This window comes from Argentina silus, assembly GCF_951799395.1.
Source record: "Argentina silus genome assembly, chromosome: Y".
NCBI classification, from domain to species: domain Eukaryota; kingdom Metazoa; phylum Chordata; class Actinopteri; order Argentiniformes; family Argentinidae; genus Argentina; species Argentina silus.
The window spans coordinates 5,237,170-5,249,356 of NC_139654.1; the positions used below are offsets into that span (position 1 = coordinate 5,237,170).

Here is a 12,187-nt window from a genome sequence, read left to right on the forward strand (position 1 = left end):
TTCAGCTTGTCCTGGGGAGTTTAAAAGGCCTCAGGATCGCCGAGCTGACTCAGCGCACCTGTGAGCGGTGAGCTGAGTCATCTGATTGGTGGCGGAGTCTCCAGGACATAGAACTGGGATAGTACCTCCCATCCAGCACGACACCCCATGGCTGCCTTTGCCTCCCCCTTGTGGCCACCAGGTGTCTCTGTGGGGCACTGCTCACCGGCTGGGCCATCACAACACACATACACACACACACTCACACACACACACACACACAGACAGACACACACAGACAGACACACACTCACACAGACACTCACACACACACAGACACACACGCCCAGAGGCATCAATGTTTAGTGAGTCAAGTGACAACATGTGTGTGTCTGTGTGTGTGTGTGTGCCCCTGAGACAGGGAGAGAGAGAGGGAGACACACACACACACACACACACAGACAGACACACACAGACACACACACACAGACACACACTCACACGCCCAGAGGCGTCAATGTTTAGTGAGTCAAGTGAAAACGTGTGTGTGTGTGTGTGTGTGTCTGTGTGTGTGTGTGTGGGTGGGTGCTCCTGAGACAGGGAGAGAGAGAGGGAGACACACACACACACACAGACACACACACACAGACACACTCACACAGACACACACACAGGCAGGGAGACGGGGGGAGGCAGGTTTGGGGGGAGGGTTGAACAGGGAGGGAGGGAGGTTCTGCTGAGGTCAGCTAATCTCTCTCTCTCTCTCCCTCTCTCTGGTTCGACTAGTCTGGTCTGTCTCTAACCTGGACTGCTCCCCCCCCCCAGGCACCCCTGTCTGTCTTTCTGTAATCTGTCTGTCCTGAACCTGTCTGTCTCTCAGACCTGTCTGTCTCTCCAGGAGTCTGACGTCCTAGACTGTTCCACCCCCCACGCGGCCGAGGCCATCACGCCTGTCTGTCTCTCTGTCTGTCTGTCTGTCTCTAACTTGTCTCTCTCTCTCTAACCTGTCTGTCTGTTTACCTGTGTCTCTCTCTCTGACCTGTCTGTCTCTCCAGGAGTCTGACGTCCTGGACTGCTCCACCCTCCAGGCGGCCGAGGCCACCATCACGCCTGTCTGTCTCTCTCTCTCTGACCTGTCTGTCTCTCTCTCTAACCTGTCTGTCTGTTTACCTGTCTCTCTCTCACTCTAACCTGTCTGTCTCTAACCTGTCTGTCTCTCCAGGAGTCTGACGTCCTGGACTGCTCCACCCCCCAGGCGGCCGAGGCCACCATCACACCGGAGGAGAGGGAGGAGCTGAAGGTGTCTGGTACGCTACGCCAAGCTAACGCAGGCTAACGCTACGCTAATGCAGGGTAAGACAGGTTAACGCAGGCTAACGCAGGCTAACACATGATACCGCCACCACATGCTACCGCACGCTAACACACACCACGATAACACATGCTAATAAATGCTAGTGCATGCTAACACCGGCTCACACGCACCACGATAACACACGCTAACCCAGGGCTAACAAACGATACCAGCCCATGATTACACACGACGCGACCACACGTTAACACAGGCTAACAAATGACACCACTCTCACTCTCGCCCTCTCCCAACTCGACTCGGTCATCCTGGCGCCCCCCCCTCGGCCCCCCGGTCGACGTCTGTCTGTCGGACCTGGACAAGGGCCTCCTGGAGGAGCTGCACGACTGGGCCCAGGTGGGTGTCTGTCTGTCTGTTCCTGACCTGTCTGTTTGTCCTGGACGGTGTGTGTGTCTGTCTGTCTGTCTGTCTGTCTCTCTCTGTCTCTGTTTCCCGGCAAAAGTTGAGTTTCAGTTTAAAAATATAAAATTCACAACCAGAACTCAAAGCCCTTTACAGGGCTCCGGGACCAACCCTCTAGTAACAGGTTTGGACCTCGGGGTCCGGTGTAGGTCGGTGGTGGTTAGATTCACTCCGCTGTTAACAGCCTAAAAATCCCATAGTTCCTCCATAAAAGCTTCCTTCACTCACTTCAAATGCACTGAAAAGTCACCCCTATAAAACCGTGCACAGAAGCGGTTCTCTAACCTCAATGAGTGCCAGTTGGTGTGGTTGCGGATACAAGATTTATCGGTATGGAAAATATACCCAATGGAGGTAATAATAATGGGCCAGATATAACCCTTCAGATCCTATGATAACACATGCACAGTAGCCTATAACCTTTTTCATTACCAGGAGGAGATATGTGACTTCTACTGAGTTCTACAATTTAAAGTAAAAATTATAAACCATTACATTTCATGACACTGTTGCTTTGAATGCAGGATATGATGTTTAATTAATGTTCAAAGCATTACAGCATAGCTAAAATATCATAAAATGGGGTTACAGACAGCGTGATTAAAATGTTAACATGATAACATTTAAAACGATAAAAATGAGAAAATAACAAAACCTATCCGTCTGTCTTACTATTGGTCAGTGAAGATTTAGAGAAGCTCCAGTTCCAACCCCGTCGAGTTGGCGTGCCTAAGGAGGTTGGAGATCCTGGCGGGGGTGGTGGTGTATCCACCTTCTTTTCCTGCACCCCCTGGCTTTTAGGTGGCTTCCCGGGAGTTTTACGACCCATACGTTTATCTATTACAGCCCTTGGCCTATAATAGGTGTGCCTGCTGGGCCTAGCCCTTGGCCTATAATAGGTGTGCCTGCTGGGCCTAGCCCTTGGCCTATAATAGGTGTGCCTGCTGGGCCTAGCCCTTGGCCTATAATAGGTGTGCCTGCTGGGCCTAGCCCTTGGCCTATAATAGGTGTGCCTGCTGGGCCTAGCCCTTGGCCTATAATAGGTGTGCCTGCTGGGCCTAGCCCTTGGCCTATAATAGGTGTGCCTGCTGGGCCTAGCCCTTGGCCTATATTCAGAAGCATCAGAAGCGGATCCAGAGTCAGTCGACTCGGTGTCAGTATCGGTGGTAGAGGCCAGTTCACTAGGCTGTGTGTGTGTGTGTGTGTGTATGTGTGTGTGCCCCTGAGACAGGGAGAGAGAGAGGAAGACACACACACACTCACACACACACACACACTCACACATACGCACACTCACACAGACATACACACAGACACACACACACACACACAACTCTCGTCCACTGTGTACCGGTGCAGTATCTATAGCCTTGCTTTCAGCTGAGTCTGGCTCCATCTCCTGGGTGTTTAAGGGTAATTTCTCTGCCTCAGTGGATGCCCTCTGCTCACTAAGCCCAACCGGTGCCCCGGCTTCCATCTCAGGTGGCCCTTCTTCAACACTGACGGTGTCCCTGGCCTCCCCATCCTTTGGCATTTCCTCCGGAGTACACTCCCCTAGTATACAAGCAGCTTTACCCGTCGCTACAGGACCCTTCCCCGGTCTCTGACTTATCTTACTAACTACGTAACTCTGAGTGTGATGTTCAGGCCGGGTAAAGGCCATACTAGTCTCGCCCTCGGCGACATCTCTCTCTCTCTCTCTCTATCCCTGACCTGTCTGTCTGTCCTGGACAAGGGCCTCCTGGAGGAGTTGTACAACTGGGACGAGGTGGGTGTCTGTCTCTGTCTCTGACCTGTCTGTCTGTCCTGGACAAGGGCCTCCTGGAGGAGCGCTACGACTGGGCCCAGGTGGGTGTCTGTCTCTGTCTCTGAACTGTCTGTCTGTCTGATCTGTCTGTCTGTCCTGGACAAGGGCCTCCTGGAGGAGCGCTACGACTGGGCCCAGGTGGGTGTCTGTCTCTGTCTCTCCCTGACCTGTCTGTCTCTCTCTCCATGTCCAAGGTGAAACCCCAACAGTAACCAGGTCAACCTGGCGTCCTGTTGTGTGATGCCCCCCGATCTGATGGCCTGTCTGTCTGTCTCTCCCTGACCTGTCTCTCTCTCTCCCGTATCCAAGGTGAAGCCCACCAGTAACCAGTGTAGGAGCCAATTTCTATATTTTTCTTTTGGGACATAAAGTGCTTATTTTCTATGTTGTAATATGTGTGACGGTGATTTCTGTTTAGTGGCTCCCCCTGCAGGTGGAGAGGTCCGTTATTATATAGGAAGTGCCAAGGCTACCAGTAGGGGTTTTTGGCTAGGAAATCACACAGTCTTTAGACCTTAATCTTGACCTTGACAGCCTGTTTGTTTGTTCGCAAATGGTAGCATATTTTAGCTTACTAGATTGCTTTATAATTTTGATAGCCTGCATTTTGAATATCATTTTTGTGGAAAATGGAACAATAAACCGAAGATCATTTTATTTCAACGTAACTCTCGTCTCCGTTTGTTCAAGCGTCTACTACAGCCTACCTAGCCAAACCCTGAGTGACATACAATAGGAAATGTTTTAGTCACTACATTAGTCTAAAGACTTGCTTGTGGATCCGTGGATTACTGGGTTTTCCAAGGAAACGTGGAGTTTGGAGGAACAGCGTGGCACCAAACAAAGGACCAGGAGGAATCAACGTACGACGGCTAATGCTAATGCTAAGCGCGGAGCGGTATGTAAAATTGCAAGATTGGATGAGAGTTCCTTCAAGATGGATGTAATATGGATTAAGGATCACTAAAGGAGTGGATTTGTGACAAAGCCAGGAGTTATAAATTGTTTGGTGTGCCACGCTTGTTTGAATTTGGACCGCATTATTGTAATACGGAGCGCCTGGTGCTAGGACTGGGCTGAACGAAGAAATTAACGAACGCGAACTTGGCATGATACAACAATCCCGTTTTGATAAGAAGTAAAGTCAGCTTGTGTCAACATGACTGATGGCGAGGCAAAAGTCCGCTCGGAGGACATCGCAAATGTTTTGGAGGAAAAGGAAATGCGTTCATCCAGAAAAGCCAAGCTTGGGCAGTTAACGCGCAGAAAGAACATAGTCCTTGAATTGATGAAGGATGTGGCAAATATTGATGAGGTGAAGGAGAATATGTTCAGATATGATGCCTTGGTCGGAGAATTTAAAGATGCACATTCCACCTATCAAAAGCTGTTGAATGATGACGACAGAGACAATGACAATTGGTTTAAGCCCAAAATAGCCTCTGTTGATGAATTTAACGCTCATGTGAATAACTGGCTGTCAAATCCACCCAAAATGACTGATGATGATGATGATGATGATGGAGATGTCACTAATGGTAAGGATGCTAAAGCTGTTGTTGATGTTGCTCCCCATGAAAGTGCATCTCAAGTCAGTTCCAAAGTCTCTTCTACAGCATCTTCATGCACCCAGGCTGAAGCGGAGAAGGCTGCCTTGGAAGCAAAATTGAGTGCGCTCATAGAAAAACATGCCTTGGAGGATGAGGAGGAAATGCTCAATAGGCAAAAGGAACAAATCAGGAAAATAAAGGAAGCATTGGAACTGAGAGCTGAGTTGGAAGCTGCTTCAGCTAAAATCTCTGTTTTCAGCAAACGCATGGAGACTCAGACGAGAACATAAGGAGATGATGGGATGACTGAATATTTTGAGGAGTCAGGAACACAAGCTTCTGGAATGGAAACCGGAACAAGTTCAAAACAAACTGAACCAGTGCAAAGGAGCACTGTGGACACATCAGTTGTGCCCCCAAAAGGACCTCATTTCAGCCATCAAAGCCTTCTAACATCACCTGCCTCACCCACTTTCCTGTATCCCGCTGTAACGCCTAGAGCACCACCTCATGGACATTCAGCTTATGGGCAACAACAAAGTGCACAGTCAGGTTCACACTCACAGCCAGCCGCACAGCCCACAGGTGCACAGCCACAGCCAGCAAGTGGAAATGTAACACAAAGTGGAACCCCTATGCACACCCAACCACCATTTAACCTTCCTAACCCTTCATTCTCTGTGCAAGCCCCAGCACAACAAGCACCACAAACAAACCCAAGAGGTGCAGCTCTGTATAACATCTTACAGAGCCAAAATGACATCACTGCCGCTCTCATCAAGCAACAGCAACTGTCATCTCTGCCGCCAAAGGACATTAAGGTCTTTGAAGGTGATCTGGTTGAATATAGATCATTTATCAGATCCTTTGAGCACATCATAGAGACCAAGACTGACAGTGCAAAAGACAGGTTGTGCTACCTTGAACAGTACACCAGGGGGCAGGTTAGAGAACTAGTTAGGACCTGCATGTACATGGATCCAAACAATGGCTACGTGAAAGCTAAAGAGCTGCTTCAAGAGCATTACGGTAATGAATTCAAAATTGCCAATGCATATATGGAAAAGGCCCTGTCCTGGTCCCCCATCAAGCCTGAAGACTCCAAAGCATTAGAGGCATTTGCTTTGTACCTCAGGGGCTGCTGTAATGCAATAGCTGAAATTGCATACCTAGAGGAGCTTGATTTATCATCCAATCTACAATCACTTGTTGCAAAGTTGCCCTTTAAACTCAGGGAAAGATGGAGAACAGAAGCATACAATCTACAGGAAAGGCGGCACAGCAGGGCAAAATTCAGTGACTTGGTCAAGTTCATTGAAACACAAGTGAAGATTGTAACAGACCCTGTGTTCGGCAACATTCAGGATGCTACAGTCAATCCACGCAGCACTACAGCAAAGAAGCCCACAGCCTTCAAGTCACAAAAGCCGAAGGTGACTGGCAGCAACTTCGCCACCGGCGTGGCGTGCGTACCCCAACCTCAAGATGGCAACTCACAAGCCACACCTCAGCTCACGAAGGAGCAAGTCTGTTTGTTCTGTTCAAATGAACACATGATGGAGACATGTCCACAACTCAAAAGGAAAATGCACAAAGAAAAGATTGGTTTCCTAAAGGAAAAGGGAATCTGTTTCGGGTGTCTCAAACCAGGGCACATGAGCAAAGACTGCAACAGGCGCCTCTCATGCAAAGTGTGCAATAAGACCCACCCAACTGTGCTTCACATAGGAACATTGGACAAGGAAAAAGGAACGGTGCAAGGAACAGCAGAGGACTCAACTAGCCATGGGGTGAAGCTCTCTGCATGTGGCCATATTGGGGCCGGTGGCCATATTGGGGCCGGTGAAGAGGAGTGTGCACTGGCTATCGTGCCTGTTAAGGTGAAATCCAACAAAGGGAACAAGATCATCCATACATATGCATTCCTCGACCCTGGCAGTACGGCCACATTTTGCACAGACAGACTCATGCACCAGTTGAACATCAGAGGAAAAGAGACCAACATTCTGCTCCGCACCATGGGTCAAGAGAAGACAGTAAACAGTCATATTGTCCCAGGTCTGGAGGTGAGTGAGCTACATGGCAACACATTCATACCCCTCCCAGTGGCATACACCCACAAGACCATGCCCGTCACAAAACAGAACATCCCTAACCCAAGTGATATAGTCAAGTGGCCATACCTCAAGGACGTCAGACTCCACAGCATCGATGCTGATGTTGACCTATTGATTGGCACTGATGCACCAGTGGTAATGGAACCATTGCAGGTCATCAACAGCCAAGGGGAGGGTCCATATGCAGTAAGGACAAGGCTGGGCTGGGTGGTCAATGGACCACTGAGAGGAGGAAGAGGAAAAGGTCACTCAGTCTCTGCCAACAGGATTTCACTGGTCAACATTCAGGAGCAGCTGGTCTCACAGTACAACACTGACTTCAGTGAAAAGTCATATGAAGAGACAAAGGAGATGTCCATGGAGGACAAAAGGTTCATGAAGATTGCTGAGGACTCAGTCAAGATTGTGGATGGACACTACAGTCTCAGATTGCCATTCAGGAGAGATGATGTGTCACTGCCTGATAATCACCATGTGGCTGAACAGCGTCTGTCAAGCCTGAAAAGGAAGTTCAAAAGGAACGTGACATACCATGAGGAATACACAACATTTCTCTCTGATGTCATAGACAAAGGCTACGCTGAGGCAGTTCCGCAGGAGCAGCTGAGGCGCAAGGATGGAAAGGTCTGGTACATACCCCACCATGGGGTGTACCACCCCAGAAAAGGAAAACTCAGAGTTGTTTTTGACTGTGGAGCATCCTTCAACGGCACATCACTTAACTCTGAATTGCTTCAAGGTCCAGACCTAACCAATCGCCTCATAGGAGTGCTCCTCAGGTTCCGCCAGGAGCCAATCGCAATGATGGCTGACATACAAGCCATGTTCCACCAGGTAAAGGTTTCTGAAGAGGACAAGGATTTTCTGAGATTCCTATGGTGGCCTGGTGGAGATGTAAGTCTGACCCCTGTGGAGTATCGCATGACGGTGCACCTGTTTGGCGCTGTATCTTCACCCAGCTGTGCAAACTATGCGCTAAGAAGAACAGCTGAAGACAACAGGAAACATCTGAGACCTGAAGTGGTTGACACAATCCTGAACAATTTTTATGTTGACGACTGCTTAAAGTCTGTGTCTACAGAGAACGATGCCAGTCTACTCATCACAGAGCTCACGTCTGCTTGTCAGAGAGGTTTCCAACTCTCCAAATGGATAACCAACAACCGTCAGGTGCTTGCCACCATTCCTAAAGCAGGAAGAGCGAAAGAGGTAAAGGAGCTCAACCTGGACAAAGACAGACTCCCAACTGAAGGTGCACTTGGAGTGCGATGGGTGGTGGAAGAGGACAATTTCACATTCAATGTCACCATCAAGCCACAACCACCCACTCGAAGAGGGATACTGTCAATGGTCAGCTCCATTTATGACCCCTTAGGGTTCCTCGCTCCCTTCACCCTTACAGCCAAGCTGCTACTACAGGAGCTCTGCAGCATCCAGTGTGGCTGGGATGAGGAAGTACCTCAAGGGTTCTTGAACCGGTGGATCAAGTGGACTGCAGATCTCCAGCAGATCAAGGATTTCAAAGTCCCACGATGCATCAAACCAAGCAACCTTGGCTCATACAAGCAAGCGCAGCTGCACCACTTCTCAGATGCGAGCGAGCTAGGATATGGTTCAGTGAGCTACTTGAGACTCGTGAACGAGGAGAACACTGTTCATGTTGCCTTCATGACAGGAAAGGCCAGAGTGGCTCCCTTGAAGAAAACGACGATCCCCAGGATGGAGCTCGCTGCCGCAGTGCTCGCCACTAAAGTGGATAAAATGCTCCGCTCAGAGTTACAGCTACAGCTGCAAAACTCAATGTTTTGGACTGATAGCCAGTCAGTACTCAAGTACATCGCTAATGAACACACAAGGTTCCACACATTTGTCTCCAACAGGATCTCTGCTATTAGAGAGGCCACAAAGGTGGCACAATAGAGATACGTAAATACAAAGATGAATCCTGCCGATGCTGCCTCTAGGGGGCAGAAAGCTGACGCCTTTTTGAAGAACACAGGCTGGATTCATGGCCCAGAAATGATCTGGAAGTCAGAAGAGGCCACAGTTCCCCCTGGTCTCTATCACACTCTCTGTTGATGACTCAGAGGTCAAGAGAAACCCAACCGTTGCAACTATCGGCAAAGGAGGTGACAAGCCCACAGACATGCTGATCACATATTTCTCCAGCTGGAGAAGACTGAAGGTTGCAGTGGCATGGTTTCAGAAGCTAAAGGAAGCTTTGAAGTTGCTGGCTCAGAGAAGGAAAGTGCTTCAGTCCACTATCAACCAAAACACAGTTACTCGAAACGCTCAGAAGGCCATTGACCAGAAGATAGCGGATGTCAAAGCCACACAGGGCAGACAAACAGTCTCTCTGGAAGATCTGGAGAAAGCAGAGAACTCCATTATCTGTTACATCCAAGAGGACGAGCGGCCTCTACAGACTTGACCCAGTGTTGAAGGAGGGAATGCTCAGAGTGGGAGGACGTTTGAGCCGGGCAGCTATGCCAGAGGAGATGAAGTTCCCTGTCATTCTCCCTAAAAGCAGTCACACTTCCACACTCATTCTACGTGACATTCATAAAAAAACTGGACATGGAGGGAGAAACCACATTCTCTCAGAGCTGAGGAAAAAATACTGGATAATCAAGGCCAACTCTGCCTCAAGGAAAATAATAGGAGATTGTGTCGTGTGCAGGCAGCACAGAGCCAAAATCGGAGAGCAGAAGATGGCTGACTTGCCACAGGAAAGGCTCCAGCCAAACTTGCCTGCATTCACCAATGTAGGTGTTGATTATTTTGGCCCTATCGACGTCAAAAGAGGACGCACCACATTGAAGAGGTACGGGGTATTATTCACATGCATGACTAGTAGGGCCGTGCATATTGAAGTCGCCAACTCTCTTGATACAGACTCCTGTATCAACGCCTTGAGACGGTTCACCTGCAGGAGGGGACAAGTGAAACATATCCGGTCTGACAACGGCACCAATTTTGTCGGGGCCGAGAGGGAGCTCAGGGAAGCCCTCTCAGCCCTCAACCAGAAGAAAGTAGAAGGAGCTCTTCTTCACAGGGGTGTACAGTGGAGTTTCAATCCCCCTGGAGCATCCCACCATGGAGGAGTGTGGGAGCGGCTCATAAGGTCAGTGAGAAGGGTCCTCCATTCTGTTTTGAGACAACAGACTCTGGACGATGAGGGGCTGCAGACCATCCTGTGTGAAGTGGAAGCCATCTTAAACAGCCGTCCAATCACCACAGTCAGCAGCAACAGGACTTTGAGCCTCTTACCCCAAACCACATCTTGCTCCTAAAAACCAAGCCCATTCTACCACCTGGAATCTTTGAGCAGAATGACCTGTACGTAAGGCGTCGCTGGAGACAGGTGCAATACATGGCCGATTTATTTTGGAAGCGTTGGAGCCAGGAGTACTTACCTCTCATGCAGGAGAGACAAAAATGGTGCACGAAGAGGAGAAGCTTCACTCCTGGAGACGTGGTGATGGTGGTCGATTCCTCTGCACCACGCGGCTCATGGGTCTTAGGAAGAGTGTTGGAGGTGAAGTCGGACTCCAAAGGCCTGGTGAGAGCTGTCAAAGTCAAGACACAAACCAGCGTTCTGGAGAGACCCATAACAAAGCTCTGTCTGCTGCTAGAAGACACAGAATAGTAGCAGCCATCCGGCTTCAGGAACCCATTGAGGTCTACCTAAAGGTCAAGTAGATCGTCACACCTCACACAATGTTTATTATTATTGAAATCATCGATATTTCTAAGTTTGTTAATGATTGAAGTAACATAGGCTCCTTTAAATTGATATAAGTAATTGTTTTTGTGATACAATTAGGGGCCGGTTATGTAGGAGCCAATTTCTATATTTTTCTTTTGGGACATAAAGTGCTCATTTTCTATGTTGTAATATGTGTGACGGTGATTTCTGTTTAGTGGCTCCCCCTGCAGGTGGAGAGGTCCGTTATTATATAGGAAGTGCCAAGGCTACCAGTAGGGGTTTTTGGCTAGGAAAGCACACAGTCTTTAGACCTTGATCTTGACCTTGACAGCCTGTTTGTTTGTTCGCAAATGGTAGCATATTTTAGCTTACTAGATTGCTTTATAATTTTGATAGCCTGCATTTTGAATATCATTTTTGTGGAAAATGGAACAATAAACCGAAGATCATTTTATTTCAACGTAACTCTCGTCTCCGTTTGTTCTACTAGCGTCTACTACAGCCTACCTAGCCAGACCCTGAGCGATATACAATAGGAAATGTTTTAGTCACTACAACCAGGTCAACCTGGCATCCTGTTGTGTGATGCCCCCCGATCTGACGGTGTACGCCAAGCAGGCGGGGGTCCAGCTACTGACCCACAACGACCTCAAAGGTGGGTGTTTGTCTGGGGGTGTCTGTCTGTGTGTCTCTCTCTCTGTCCCTGACCTGTCTGTCTCTCTCTGACCTGTCTGTCCCCCCTCTAACCTAACCTCCCTCTTCATCTGAGCTGTCTGTCTCTCTCTGACCTGACTCTCTCTCTCCCTCCCTCTCTTTCCATGTCTGTCTCTCCCTCTAACCTGTCTCTCTCTCTCTCTCCTTCCAGAGCTCATCTCGGCGGCGGGCTTCCAGGAGGCGCTGTCTCTCTCTCTCTGACCTGTCTGTCTCCCCTCTAACCTGTCTCTCTCTCTCCCTCCCCCCCTCTCCCTCTGAGCTGTCTGTCTGTCTTTGACCTGTCTCTCTGTCGTCTTCCAGAGCTCATCACGTCGGCGGGCTTCCAGGAGGCGCTCCGTGATGACCGCGGCGACCGTAACCGCGGTGACGCGGCGTCGGCCTGGCGCCTCCGCTGGGTCCTGCGCTACACCATCATCGTCAAGAGCCGCGGCATCATCAAGGCCAAGGGCTACCTGGTCCACGCCACCCGGGTAGCGTAGCGTAGCATAGTCTGGTGTAGTCGAGGCTAGCCTAGTGTAGTGTAGCCTTAGCGTAGCA

General features: G+C 49.5%; 1 protein-coding gene across 1 annotated transcript in view; it reads right to left on the minus strand.

The window, feature by feature from the left end:
- The window catches only part of LOC310823739 (uncharacterized protein), a gene marked incomplete at both ends in the record, with an annotated part of 320,139 nt that overhangs the window by 291,714 nt on the left and 16,238 nt on the right, over window positions 1-12,187 (minus strand). The window lies entirely within an intron of this gene.